This window comes from Rhinoderma darwinii, chromosome 1 (assembly GCF_050947455.1).
Source record: "Rhinoderma darwinii isolate aRhiDar2 chromosome 1, aRhiDar2.hap1, whole genome shotgun sequence".
NCBI lineage: Eukaryota > Metazoa > Chordata > Amphibia > Anura > Rhinodermatidae > Rhinoderma > Rhinoderma darwinii.
In genome coordinates, this window is record NC_134687.1 from 434,854,150 (window position 1) to 434,867,974 (window position 13,825).

At 45.1% G+C, this 13,825-nt stretch overlaps 1 protein-coding gene across 2 annotated transcripts in view; it reads right to left on the reverse strand.

The window, feature by feature from the left end:
* The window catches only part of TPST2 (tyrosylprotein sulfotransferase 2), a 74,287-nt gene extending 66,127 nt beyond the window's left edge, over positions 1 to 8,160 (reverse strand). The window contains exon 1 of one of the 2 annotated variants that reach the window (XM_075853783.1): positions 7,895 to 8,050. The gene's annotated coding sequence lies outside the window, so the exon portion shown is untranslated. Of the gene's footprint in view, positions 1 to 7,894 lie in introns of both variants that reach the window. The other variant, XM_075853810.1, reaches the window with a different exon arrangement.
* Between the last annotated feature and the right edge of the window lie 5,665 nt (positions 8,161 to 13,825).

Below are 13,825 nucleotides of genomic sequence, written 5' to 3' on the forward strand. Positions count from 1 at the left end.
GGACTCCAGCTCTGGGCAAGCCCCTGACATCACTGGGGCAGCCTCTACAGAGGGCACTGTGGCAGTATCTGAAGAGGACACTGGCATTATCTAGAGGGCACCGTGGCCTTATCTACAGAGGGCACCGTGGCCTTATCTACAGAGGGCACCGTGGCCTTATCTACAGAGGGCACCGTGGCCTTATCTACAGAGGGCACCGTGGCCTTATCTACAGAGGGCACCGTGGCCTTATCTACAGAGGGCACCGCGGCCTTATCTACAGAGGGCACCGCGGCCTTATCTACAGAGGGCACCGCGGCCTTATCTACAGAGGGCACCGCGGCCTTATCTACAGAGGGCACCGCGGCAGCATCCACAGAGGGCACGGCGGCAGCATCCACAGAGGGCACCGCGGCAGCATCCACAGAGGGCACCGCGGCAGCATCCACAGAGGGCACCGCGGCAGCATCCACAGAGGGCACCGCGGCAGCATCCACAGAGGGCACCGCGGCAGCATCCACAGAGGGCACCGTGGCAGCATCCACAGAGGGCACCGCGGCAGCATCCACAGAGGGCACCGCGGCAGCATCCACAGAGGGCACTGCGGCACTATCTAAAAAGGGGCTGCCCGATCTTGACATGTGTGCTAACTGAGCTGACGGACTGCATTTAGCGACACTTAAACTGGAAAGCTGGATTGTTGAAATAAGCACGTGGAAAAATATCTCAAATTTTAAACCTAGCAGTATTATTATAGTAATGTAGTATTATTATTCTAGTAATATAGTGTTATAGTAGTTCAAATAACTAATTAACAATAATTTTGTATTGTATCAAATTTGAAAGTAATGCGGCCCGTCAACTTCCCATTTTTTCTACATGCGGCCCACTTACCCGGCCGAGTTTGAGACCCCTGGTCTAGAGCCTAGGTTCCCAGCCTGTGGTACAGGTCATGACTTTAGGGGTACTCTCACTATTCCTCATGCTGCGCTTGTATGTGTAGCACAATGTATGATCATAACCTTGGGGGTACTTTAATGTCACTTATTTGAGTACGGGGTACTAGGCTTAGAAACATTGGGAAACACTGTTAGGCTATGTTCACACGGGGTATTTTGCCGAGTTTTTTGACGTGGAAACCGCGTCGCAAAACTCGGCAGAAATGGCCCGAGAACGCCTCCCATTGATTTCAATGGGAGGCGTCGGCGTCTTTTTCCCGCGAGCAGTAAAACTGCCTCGCGGGAAAAAGAAGCGACATGCCCTATCTTCGGGCGCTTCCGCCTCCGACCTCCCATTGACTTCAATGGGAGGCAGGAGAAAGGGTATTTCTCGCTGTTTTATGCCCGCGGCGCTCAATGGCCGCGGGCGAAAAACGGCGCGATAATTGCCGCGAAAATCGGCGTGCAGGGAGAGGAATATCTGCCTCAAAGTTCCAAACGGAATTTTGAGGCAGATATTCCTCCCCCAAAATACTCCGTGTGAACATAGCCTTAAAGAAGAAATTTTGGTGGTGTGTTTCACTGCAGACAGATGCTGCCCACATCAGCACTCATATGTCCTATTACTTCTTGGCTGAGCTATTGTTACTCCTAGGAATTTCCAATTCAAAATTAAAGCAGATGGCCTAAGCAAATCTAGCAGAAAAGAACAAACGGACTCGTTAGAAAGGTAACAGCCTATGGCATGTAATGTTGAAAGCCTTTAGTACAACCTATTTTACTGCTTATGTTATTTCTAGGGAAGTCTTGGACTATAGGATTAGATATGATAATCAAAACAATGGGTGAAATCCACTGCGAAATCTACAAGTCGCCACAGATAGCATGTCCTCAAATCCACACAGATTTTTTCAGAAGAATTTGAGAGGAGCTTTGTAAAATCCTGCAGACTCCACACTGAACATCTGCCACGTGTGAATATTGTATTAGGCTTGTTTCACATACAGCGTTTTTGTGGTGCTTTTTTGTGCAGCCAAAAGCACTACATGTACTGTATTTCTGCTTGTGGCATTTTTATGGTCAATGGCGTGGTTCAAAAAGCATGTACAAAATGACAAAATGCATCTATTCATACAGTTTAAGGGTATGTTCACAAAGGGCGGATGCGCTGCATAAAAGCACTGGCCCTGGCGGCCACAGGGAATTCCGGACAAAAAAAAAAAAACGCACCAAATCGCAACTTAGAAAAAAAAAAAAAGAAATCTTATACTCACCCAGAGCTCTGTGCTTCTTAGTCTAGGCAGGCCACCTGCGATTATGTTTTATCCCATGTGACTGCTGCAGTCATATGGGACCATAGCCCAAGCTATGGGACCTTTATTTTTTTTTACGTGCAGTTTTCCACAGCGGACATTCCAGCCGAAAAACTGCACCACAATTTGATGCGGTTTTTCGGCCAGAACATCCAGGGCAGATATGGTGGGTGCTTTTACACAGTGTATCCGCCAGGTGTGAACATACCCTAGAGCTGGCCATACATATTAGATACAAGTCAGCTGAACCCACTGATTTCAGCTCTACTGGCTTACTATCCAACGTGTATGGGGGTCTGCCAACTCACCCCAGTGGGTAGATGTCGGTAGAAAGAAGGATTGGGCATGTTGGATGTCAACACGCCCAATACTTTGTTCGCGTGAGAAATAAACTGCTGTCAGAAGAATATGGCAGTAACGTACTCCCATGTACATACTGAAATAAGAATGTTTATGGTGGAGTTGGGAAGAATAGTGATCAGTCGAATGAGCAATCGGCAGGAACGAGCTATCTAAAGTGTAAAGCCAGCTTTAGGGTCAAATTTCAATAAATAAATAAAATAATGCAGACGAGCTGAAGGCCGCTATGAAAGTAACCTGGGCTTCCATATCACCTCAGCAGAGCCACAGGCTGATCGCGTCCATGCCACGCAGCATTGATACCACCTCAGCAGTGCCACAGGCTGATCGCCTCCATGCCACGCCGCATTGATAACACCTCAGCAGTGACACAGGCTGATCGCGTCTATGCCACGCCGCATTGATACCACCTCAGCAGTGACACAGGCTGATCGCGTCCATGCCACGCCGCATTGATAACACATCAGCAGTGCCACAGGCTGATCGCGCCTCCATGCCACGCCGCATTAATAACACCTCAGCAGTGCCACAGGCTGATCGCCTCCATGCCACGCCGCATTGATGCAGTAATTCATCCAAAAGGAGCACCGACCAAGTATTGAGGGCATATACTGTACATACTTTTTACTAGACCAACATTTCGGTATTAAAAATCATTTTTGAAATTGGGCTTATAAAATATTCTAATTTTCTGAGACACTAAGGCCTCATTTACACGAGCGTATTATACGCGCGTGCGACGCGCGTGCTTTTCACGCGTGTCGTACGCACCTATAATAGTCTATGGGGCTGTTTAGACGATGCGTGATTTTTGCGCTGCGTGAGTGCGTTGCGTAAAACTCACGACATGTTCTATATTATTGCGTTTTTCACGCAACACGCACCCATTGACTTCAATGGGTGCGTGAAAACAACGCATGCCACACTGACGGTCCTGCGTTGCATGCGCGAAAATCACGCAAGAGCTGTCAAACTCCTGAATGTAAACAGAAAAGCACCACGTGCTTTTCTGGTTACAAACATCCAAACGGAGTGTCAAATTCGAGATGAGCGCACCGAACTTCACCGGGTTCGGCCAAACTCGTTTTGACCGAAACCGGTAAAAAATGTTCGGGTACGCGACGTCAGGAGACAGTCACTGTCCACGGTGCTGAAAGCGTTAAACTGGTTCAGCACCATGGACAGTGACTTCCGCTCCGAAAATCCATGAACCTGTAAAAAAAAAAAAAAAGTTCTGACTTACCGATAACTCCGGTCCGACCTCCCGGGATGACAGTTAAGTCCAAGTGACAGCTGCAGCCAATCACAGGCCAAGCACAGGCTGCAGCCAATCACAGGCCAAGCACAGGCTGCAGCCAATCACAGGCTGCAGCGGTCTCATGGACTGCGGCGTCATCCTGGGAGGTGGGGCCGGATGACAAGAGAGGGACGCGTCACCAAGGCAACGGCCGGGAGCCCGGACTGGGGGAAGCAGGAAGTTCTTGGTAAGTATGAAAGTCTTTTTTTATTCACAGGTTGGTGTATATTGTGTTCGGCATTCACTGTCGAGGGTGCTGAAAGAGTTACTGCCGATCAGTTAGCTCTTTCAGCACCTTGGACAGTGACGGGCGTCGACTAGCCTCATCTCTATGATGGCGGCTGCGCGAAAATCACGCAGCCGCGCATCATACACGGATGACACACGGAGCTGCCAAGTGCCTTTTGCGCGCGCAAAACGCAGCGTTTTTTGCGCGCGCAAAACGCACACGCTCGTGTAAATGAGGCCTAAATTTGGGGTTTTCATGAACGGTTAGCCATAATCATCAACATTAACCAGTTCAGGACCGGGCTATTTTGAGCCTTCAGGACCAGACACCGTTTAGCCCGTGTTAGTTAAACGGCTAGAACTTTTTTATTTGTTGGGCTAGCGACGTGATTTTTGCGATTGTTTTTTCCGTAGACAATGCAGGTTTCCTTTTTTTTTTTTATCATTTTTATACACATCCTTTTTGCTATTTTAGAATTTTTATTCTTAAAGTTTAAAAATAGTAAAAAAATAAGCTTTTTTACTTTTCAGCTATTTGTTTTTGGTAATAACATAGTTTTACCCTAAAATAGACCTTATATTTGTGATCGTCATTGTCTACTGTAAATTTTTATATATTACATGTCTATATTAGGGTAATTAGGTCAGGGCTAGCGTTACAAAAATGATAGGCAGGGAGACAACTTTTTTTTGGGATGGGTATTTTATGTGTATTTAGTATACATTTTTTTTTGCATTTTACTTTACTTTTATTTTTTTTATTATTAGGTTCTTTCCCTCAAAGGTCAAAAAAGACCTTTGGGGAACTTTATATATATTTTTTTTCTTGCTTTTACACATCTTTTTCCACTGTAACTGGAGCTGCACAGCAGCCCCAGTAAGGCTGGATTCACACGAGCACATTACGTCCATAATGGATGGAACGTATTTCGGCCGCAAGTCCCGGACCGAACACACTGCAGGGAGCGGGCTCCTAGATCATAGTTATGTACGACGCTAGGAGTCCCTGACTCTCTGCAGGACAACTGTCCCATACTGTAATCATGTTTTCAGTACGGGACAGTAGTTCCAGAGAGGCAGGGACTCCTAGCATCGTACATAACTATGATCTAGGAGCCCAGCTCCCTGCAGTGTGTTCGGTCCGGGACTTGCGGCCGAAATACGTCCGTCCATTACAGACGTAATGTGCTCGTGTGAATCCAGACTTACAGGGGAAATCAGCCCTCTCATAGTGACGATTGTCACTAATAGGGCTGTGCTGGGTCTAGTTAGACCCAGCAGCAGTCTGTCAGTAACGGCATCCCGGCGATCATGTGAACAGTCACATGATCACCGGGACCAATAAAGACAGCGGCGCGGCCGCTGCCTCTATTCCTATATACAGCGCTCATTGAGTGCTGTGTAAAAGAGATCGGAGAAGACAGAAGCTGCTTCTATCCTCTCCTCAGGGTCCCCGGCAGTCACTGACAGCCGGAGACCCGGCATTCAGCTGCCCGATCGCTCGGGCAGCAAGTTAAAACCCGAGCCGTAAAAAGTCTATGGTGCGGGATTTAAGGACCCTGACTGCTGGCCGTAAAAATACAGCCAGCGGCCGGGAACCAGTTAAGAAAAAAATTCTGGAAATAGATCACTCTGTGTGTAATGAATCTATATAACATATGAGTTTCACTTTTTGCATTGAATTACTGAAATAAATTAACTTTTTGATGATATTCTAATTCATTGAGGACTAGTACATGTGAAAAAAAATAATCCTCACGTTTCACTTGTAGTTTTACAAACTTACAAAAGTGGAAAATAAGGAAGCAGTTACTTCCTTTTTCTATACTCTTAAGAAACTCCATGAAGAAGCATCCAGATACATTTGCTCTGCCGTTTACCTCTAGTTAGAATGTCTCCTGCGTGTGTTGCAGGGGACAATCGAAAGTAGTGTTTACCTAGATTAATAATAACAGATCCCAATATCAGACAGGTGGCGAATATCCCCCACCCATTTACCCACTTTCTGGTGAACATGGTTGACAAGCGATAGTTGCCTTAGGCTAAGTTCACACTACCGTTGTCTCCCGTTTAGGTCTCTTCCGTCAGAGGAAGAGATGACCGAAAATCCAAACGGAAAGCATTGCTTGTTAGAATTACCATTGATTTCAATGGTAATTCTGGTGTTTCAGTTGGATTCCGTTTGCCTCCGTTCTGCTAGGTTACACGTGAAAAAAGCGGAAACCTAGCAGAAAGGAGGCAAGTAGAACCCAACTGAAACAAAAGAATTAACATTGAAATCAATGGTAATTCAAACACAAGCGATGCATTCAAATTGGATTTTCGGTCCTCTCTTCCTCTGACGGAAGAGACCTAAACGGGAGACGACGCTAGTGTGAACTTAGCCTAAGGCCTTATTCGCACGAACAGTAAAATCAGCTACATAAAAATCAATGCACTTGCATGGCGCTATTCACACGGCCGTTGTTTTAACAGACTTTGTGAACGGCCGTGAAAAATTAGGACAGGTTCTATTTTTGCCCATTTTTACAGATCCCTCCAGACAAGTCTATGGGGGGGGGGGGGGGGGAATCTGTGAAAACGGGTCCCGCACTGATGCAAATCAGCCGTGAAAAACTGACATTTTTCACGCCCAATCTGACACATGTTCGTGTGCATAAGGCCTTAAAGGGATAGTCTAGAGATACGGATGTAGCCGGAGCTCATCCCAGGCATGGCCTTCCCCTCTTCTCGTACAGTAAACAGCACCTTTAAAGCAGCCACTTGACCGCATCACATTGCCGCTAACGCCGGATCTATTGGATGAATATTCACATGGTCACTATAGGGAGAGGGGGGAATCCACGAACTGAGCCACAGCTGCAATGTTTATATGTGGCCAGCCACGGAAACGTCTCAGATTAAAAGGGAGCAGAATTGTTAAATCAAATATAAGGTTATTTCCAGTAACATGGCCCATGAAAGAAAGAAAAAAGTGATCTCTGAAAACCCCTTTAAAAGTAGATACAGAGATGGTTACTGGGCTTTCTGCCTATGCAATGATACACTGATCTCATGTATTACACCCTAGATAACCACTATTCAAGGAATAAGACGGCAGTGTGGAAGTTGTGGGCAGCCATTACTTGTGCGATGGATGACGCCTCCTCAACACAGCGCCGATTTTTGCAAAAGACCTTTTCTTACATTGGGAAACAGATGGTAAGAAAAGGGTCAAGTTATAGGACCCAAGCGTTAGAGTGATTCTGTGGATGGCATATTGAATTAAAGCAAACTAATGAAGAATTAGACCATTTTTTCCTTACTCCCTAGATTGTAGGTGTTGGCGTTCAGCAGTCTGGGTGACAACCTGTGGCAGGGGCCATTACTACTCAGCTTTCCCATAAACCGATACATTTCAGAATTATCGGACTACAACACAAGACTTCACACAAGGCAGCTCGAAGGACTGGAGATTGTTATTTCAGGGTGGAATGCTCGTAACTTCAGGTGCTCAGCACTTCATTCACCCTGGCAGTGCCAGCTCCCCTCACCAACCTGCCTGTCCGGCCAGTATACACAACATATATAGCAGAATACTACCTAATGATAATGTCACTGCTTGTAGGAGCGCCGTGCACACATATCATCACACAGACACATGTATATCTATCAGCAGAGCCGCAGCCACCATACATGACGCCCCTGATAATACACTGTACCCCAGAACTGCCCCCTCCCACACACACAACAGCCCCATAACCCCCCAGTCTGCGCCCATCCACCACCCGAACACTCACCTCTCCCGCCGTCACCTGCATGAAGCTGGCAGTAAACGGGGTAATATCTCTCCTGGTACCAGCAATGCCCTCACCATCCCGGGCGCGCACCCACGCACCGAATCCCTCCTCCTCCACTGCCAGGAACACACAGTCCCCGCCCACGCAAGGCCGTGCACAGAGTCCCCGCCCATTCAGGCCTGTTCTTGACCACGCCCCTGGCAGCAGGTTTCGGTCGGCCTTTGAATGGTTACCGCGCAGTGCAGAGGCTCCGGCCGCCCTTGTATAGTTGTGTCAGTGCCTTCTGGTGTGGCGGTGTCGTCCTTCTACAGCGAACGCTGCTTTATATGTATAAGAATAATAGCATTGTGGGTATAGTAATATTGTAGAGAAGGCCCCGACAGATAACGGGAGGAATACCAGGCAGTACGTGACGTTGCCGAGAGTAAAGAGAGGACATGTGTACAGCTGCAGCAGCCACGGAGGGGAGAGCACTGCTCGGCACACAGGGAAAACGCACTATGTGAGGGCGAGCTTTCATCCGTTATTTACATATACAGGACAAAACTAAGGACTACGGTACTAAGACACTCGGCCTAAAAACCACTGCCATTCACTCACCAAAAGGACAGTGCCATAAAGTGTTTAACCCCTTCCCTCTTTAGCCACTTTTGACCTTCCTGACCGAGCCTCATTTTTCAAATCTGACGTGTCACTTTATGTGGGAATAACTCCGGAATGCTTTCACCTATCCAAGCGATTCTGAGATTGTTTTCTCGTGACACATTGCACTTTATGTTACTGGCAAAATTTGCTCGATATGTTCAGTATTTAATTGTGAAAAACACCAAAATTTAGCGAAAAATTGCAAAAATTTGCATTTTTCTCAATTTAAATGTATCTGCTTGTAAGACAGGCAGTTATACCACACAAAATAGTCGCTAATTAACATCCCCCACATGTCTACTTTAGATTGGCATCGTTTTTTGAACATCCTTTTATTTTTCTAGGATGTTACAAGGCTTAGAACTTTAGCAGCAATTTCTCACATTTTCAAGAAAATTTCAAAAGGCAATTTTTACAGGGGCCAGTTCAGTTCTGAAGCGACTTTGAGGGCCTTATATATTAGAAACCCCCAAAAAGTCACCCCATTTTAAAAACTTCACCCCTCAAAGTATTCAAAACAGCATTTAGAAAATGTCTTAACCCTTTAGACATTGCGCAGGAATTAAGGCAAAGTAGAGGTGAAATTTACAAATTTCATATTTTTTTGCAGAAATAAATTTTTAATACAATTTTTTTTATAACACAGAAGGTTTTACCAGAGAAATGCAACTCAATATTTGTTGCCCAGTTTCTGCAGTTTTAGGAAATATCCCACATGTGGCCGTAGCGTGCTACTGGACTGAAGCACCGGCCTCAGAAGCAAGGTAGCACCTAGGGGATTTTGGGGCCTTATTATTGTTAGAATATATTTTAGGCACCATGTCAGGTTTGAAGGGCTCTTGCAGTGACAAAACAGTAAAAATCCCCCAAAAGTGACCCCATCTGAGAAACTAGACACTTCAAGGAAATTATCTAGGGGTATAGTGAGCATTTTGACTGCACAGGTTTTTCACAGAAATTATTGGAAGTAGGCCGTGAAAATTAAAATCAACATTTTTTCAAAGAAAATGTAGGTTTAGCGATTTTTTTTCTCATTTCCACAAGGACTAAAGGAGAAAAAGCACCGTAAAATTTGTAAAGCAATTTCTCCCGAGTAAAACAATACCCCACATGTGGTAATAAACGGTTGTTTGGAGACACGGCAGGGTTTAGAAGGGAAAGAGCGCTATTTGGCTTTTGGAGCTCAAATTTAGCAGGAATGGTTTGCGGAGGCCATGTCACATTTACAAAGCCCCTGAGGGGACAAAACAGTGGAAACCCCCACAAGTGACCCCATTTCGGAAACTACACCCATTGAGGAAATTATCTAGGGGTATTCGGAGTGTTTTGACCCCACAGGTTTTTTGCATAAATTATTGGAAGCAGGCCCTGAAAATGACAATCTACATTTTTTCAAAGAAAATGTAGGTTTAGCTAATTTTTTCTCATTTCCACAAGGACTGAAGGAGAAAAAGCACCACAAAATTTGTAAAGAAATTTCTCCCAAGTAAAACAATACCCCACATGTGGTAATAAACGGCTGTTTGGACACACGGCAGGGCTTAGAAGGGATGGAGTGTCATTTGGCATTTGGAGATCACATTTAGCAGGAATGGTTTGCGTAGGCCTTGTCACATTTACAAAGTCCCTGAGGAGACAAAACAGTGGAAACCCCCCACAAGAGACCCCATTTTGGAGACTACACCCATTGAGGAAATTATCTAGGGGTATAGTGAGCGATTTGACCCCACAGTTTTTTTGCAGAAATTATTGGAAGTAGGCCCTGAAAATAAAAATCTACATTTTTTCAAAGAAAATGTAGGTTTAGCTTATTTTTTCTCATTTCCACAAGGACTGAAGGAGAAAAAGCACCACAAAATTTGTAAAGCAATTTCTCCCGAGTAAAACAATGCCCCACATGTGGTAATTAACGGCTGTTTGGAGACACAGCGTGGCTTAGAAGGGAAAGAGCGCTATTTGGCTTTTGGAGATCACATTGAGCAGGAATGGTTTGCGGAGGCCATGTCACATTTGCAAAGCCCCTGAGGGGGAAAAAAACAATGAAAACGCCCAAAAAGTGACACCATTTAGGAAACTACACCTCTTGAGGAATTCATCTAGGGGTGTAGTGAGCATTTTGACCCCACAGATGTTTCATAGAATTTATTAGAATTGGGCAGTGAAAATAAAAACAATCCTTTTTCTTCAATAAGACGTAGCTTTAGCTCAAATTTTTTCATTTTTGCAACAAATAAAGGAAAAAAAAGAACCCAACATTTGTAAAGCTATATCTCCCGAGTACGGCAATACCCCATATGTGGTCATAAACTGCTGTTTGGGCATACGGCAGGGCTCAGAAGGGAAGGACCGCCATTTGGAGTGCAGATGTTGCTGGATTGGTTTCTGGGCGCCTGTGGGCCCAAAACAGTGGAAACCCCCCAGAAGTGACCCAATTTTGGAAACTACACCCCTTAATGCATTTACCTAGGGGTGTAGTGAGCATGTTAACCCTGCAGGTGTTTTGTAGAAATTAGTGTGAACTCGATGTTGCAGAGTGAAAATTTGATTTTTTTCCACAGATATGTGGACAATATGTGGTGCCCAGCTTGTGCCACCATAACAAGACAGCTCTCTAATTATTATCCTGGGTTTCCTGGTTTTAGAAACACCCTACATGTGGCCCTAATCTCTTGCCTGGACAGTCGACCAGGCTCAGGAGTGAAAGCGTACCATGTAAAATTGAGGCCTAATTTGGCGATTTACAAAGTATTGGTTCACAACTGCAGAGGCTCAGATGTGAAATAATAAAAATAAACCCCTGAGAAGTGACCCCATTTGGAAACTACACCCCTCAAGGCATTTGTTAAGGGGTGTAGTGCGCATTTTCACCCCACAGGTCTTTTCCATAAATGAATGCGCTGTGGATTGTACAAATTAAAAATTTCTATTTTTCCCTAGATATGCCATTCAGTGGCAAATATGTCGTGCCCATCTTATGCTACTGGGGACACACACCCCAAAAATTGCTAAAAGGGTTCTCCCGGGTATGACGGTGCCATATATGTGGAAGGAAACTGCTGTTTGGGGACGCTGTAGGGTTCAGATGAGAGGAAACGCCATTTGGCTTTTGGAGCGTGGATTTTGCTTGGTAGTAGATTTGTTTGGAGTCTTACTGGTGTTTCCGTTTATAATGTAGGGCATATGTAAGCCGGGCGGAGTATATAAGGGGCATAGTCAGGTGGTATAATAATGGGGTAAAAAAAAACAATAAAATGATCGATAGATGTGTGTTACGCTGTGACACAATAATTTCTGCACAGGCCGGTGTCGCACTGATATATGGCGTCCTTTATTATCCCCCTTTTGATCCACACTCCGCGCCTTTGTAGTTTGGGGAATTTTGCTGTGAAGTGTTGTCCTGGTATAATACGGGCACCGGCGCTTCCAGCGGATATGTTTGGGCCCTCCCTTTCCTGGTTCCCTAATTTTAGGTCCTTGATAAATCGCCTCTTCAAACAGAAGAAATGTTCCCCTCGGGCACAACTGCATATTTTTTTATTTCCTGACTTATTGGAGCCATAACTAATTTTATTTTTCATAGATGTAGTGGTATGAGGGCTGGTCTGTTGTGGGACGAGCTGTAGTTATTGGTACCATTTTGGGGTACATGCAACTTTTTGATCACCTTTTATCCTATTTTTTGGGATGCCAGGTAAACAAAAAAACGCAATTCTGGCATAGCTTTTTTCGTTTTTTTTATACAGCGTTCACCATGCGTTATAAATTACATGTTAACTTTATTCTGCGGGTCAGTACGATTCCGGCGATACCTAATTTATAGCACTTTTTTATGTTTTACAACTTTTTGCACAATAAAATTACTTTTGTAAAAAGAATGTATTTTTTCTGTCGCCAAGTTGTGAGAACCATAACTTCACCGCATGCAATAAATAATATAATATTTTGATACCTCAGGTCGTTACGGTCGTGGCGATACCAAATACATATGGTTTATTATTATTTTTCAATAATAAAGGACTTGATAAGAGTAAAAGGGGGATTGTGTTTTATTTGATTACTTGAAACTTTTATTGTTTTCAAACTTTTATTTTTTGCACTTTTTTTTACACTTTTTTATACTTTTTTTACACTTTTTCTCAAGTCCCACTAGGGGACTTGAGGGTCCAACGGTCAGATTTTTTTTTTCTAATACATTGCACTACCTATGTAGTGCAATGTATTAGATGTGTCAGTCATTCACTGACAGCAAGCCGATTAGGCTTCGCCTCCCGGTGGGGCCTAAATCGGCTCCCGTAATGGCAGAGCAGGAGACCCTTGTGTCTCCTGTTGCCATAACAGCAGTCGCCAGTTCTGATTGCCTGAAAGGGCTGGCAATATGCTAGTAACCGCTACGATGCAGCAATCGCTTTCGATTGCTGCATCGAAGGGGTTAATGGCAGGGATCGGAGCTAGCTCCGGTTCCTGCCGTTACAGGTGGATGTCAGCTGTAACATACAGCTGACTTCCACCGCTGATGACGCCGGATCAGCTCCTGACCCGGCGCCATCTTGCCGGCAGCTACGGAAGCCGATCAGGCTCCACCGCCAAGCAGATCTTGACCGACTTCGGTACTAGGCAGACCGGGAGGCCAGTATTAGGCCTCCGGTTGCCATTGCAGCCACCGGAACCCCGGCAATTTCATTGCTGGGGTTCCGATGAGCTGCAAACACCTTAAGTGCAGCGATCGCGTTTGAGCGCTGCACTTAAGGGGTTAATGGCGGAAATCGAAGCTAATTTCGGTCCCCGCCGTTACAGTCGGATGTCAGCTGTATGATACAGCTGAGATCCGACGATGATGGCACCGGCTCAGCTTCTGAGCCGGTCCCAAACATTCGGCGTATGGGTACGGCAAGATGCGGGAAGTCAATGCTTTCCATGACGTACCCATACGGCAAATGTCGGGAAGGGGTTAACAACACGATAATACCTCCATACTGTGCCCAGTAATAACAACTATTTACCATAATGCCTCCATACTGTGCCCAGTAATAACAACTATTTACCATAATACCTCCATAATGTGCTCAGTAATAACAACTTTTTACCATAATACCTCCATACTGTGCCCAGTAATAACAAATATTTACCATAATACCTCCATACTGTGCCCAGTAATAACAACTATTTACCATAATACCTCCATACTGTGCCCAGTAATAACAACTATTTACCATAATACCTCCATACTGTGCCCAGTAATAACTATTTACCATAATACCTCCATACTGTGCCCAGTAATAACAACTA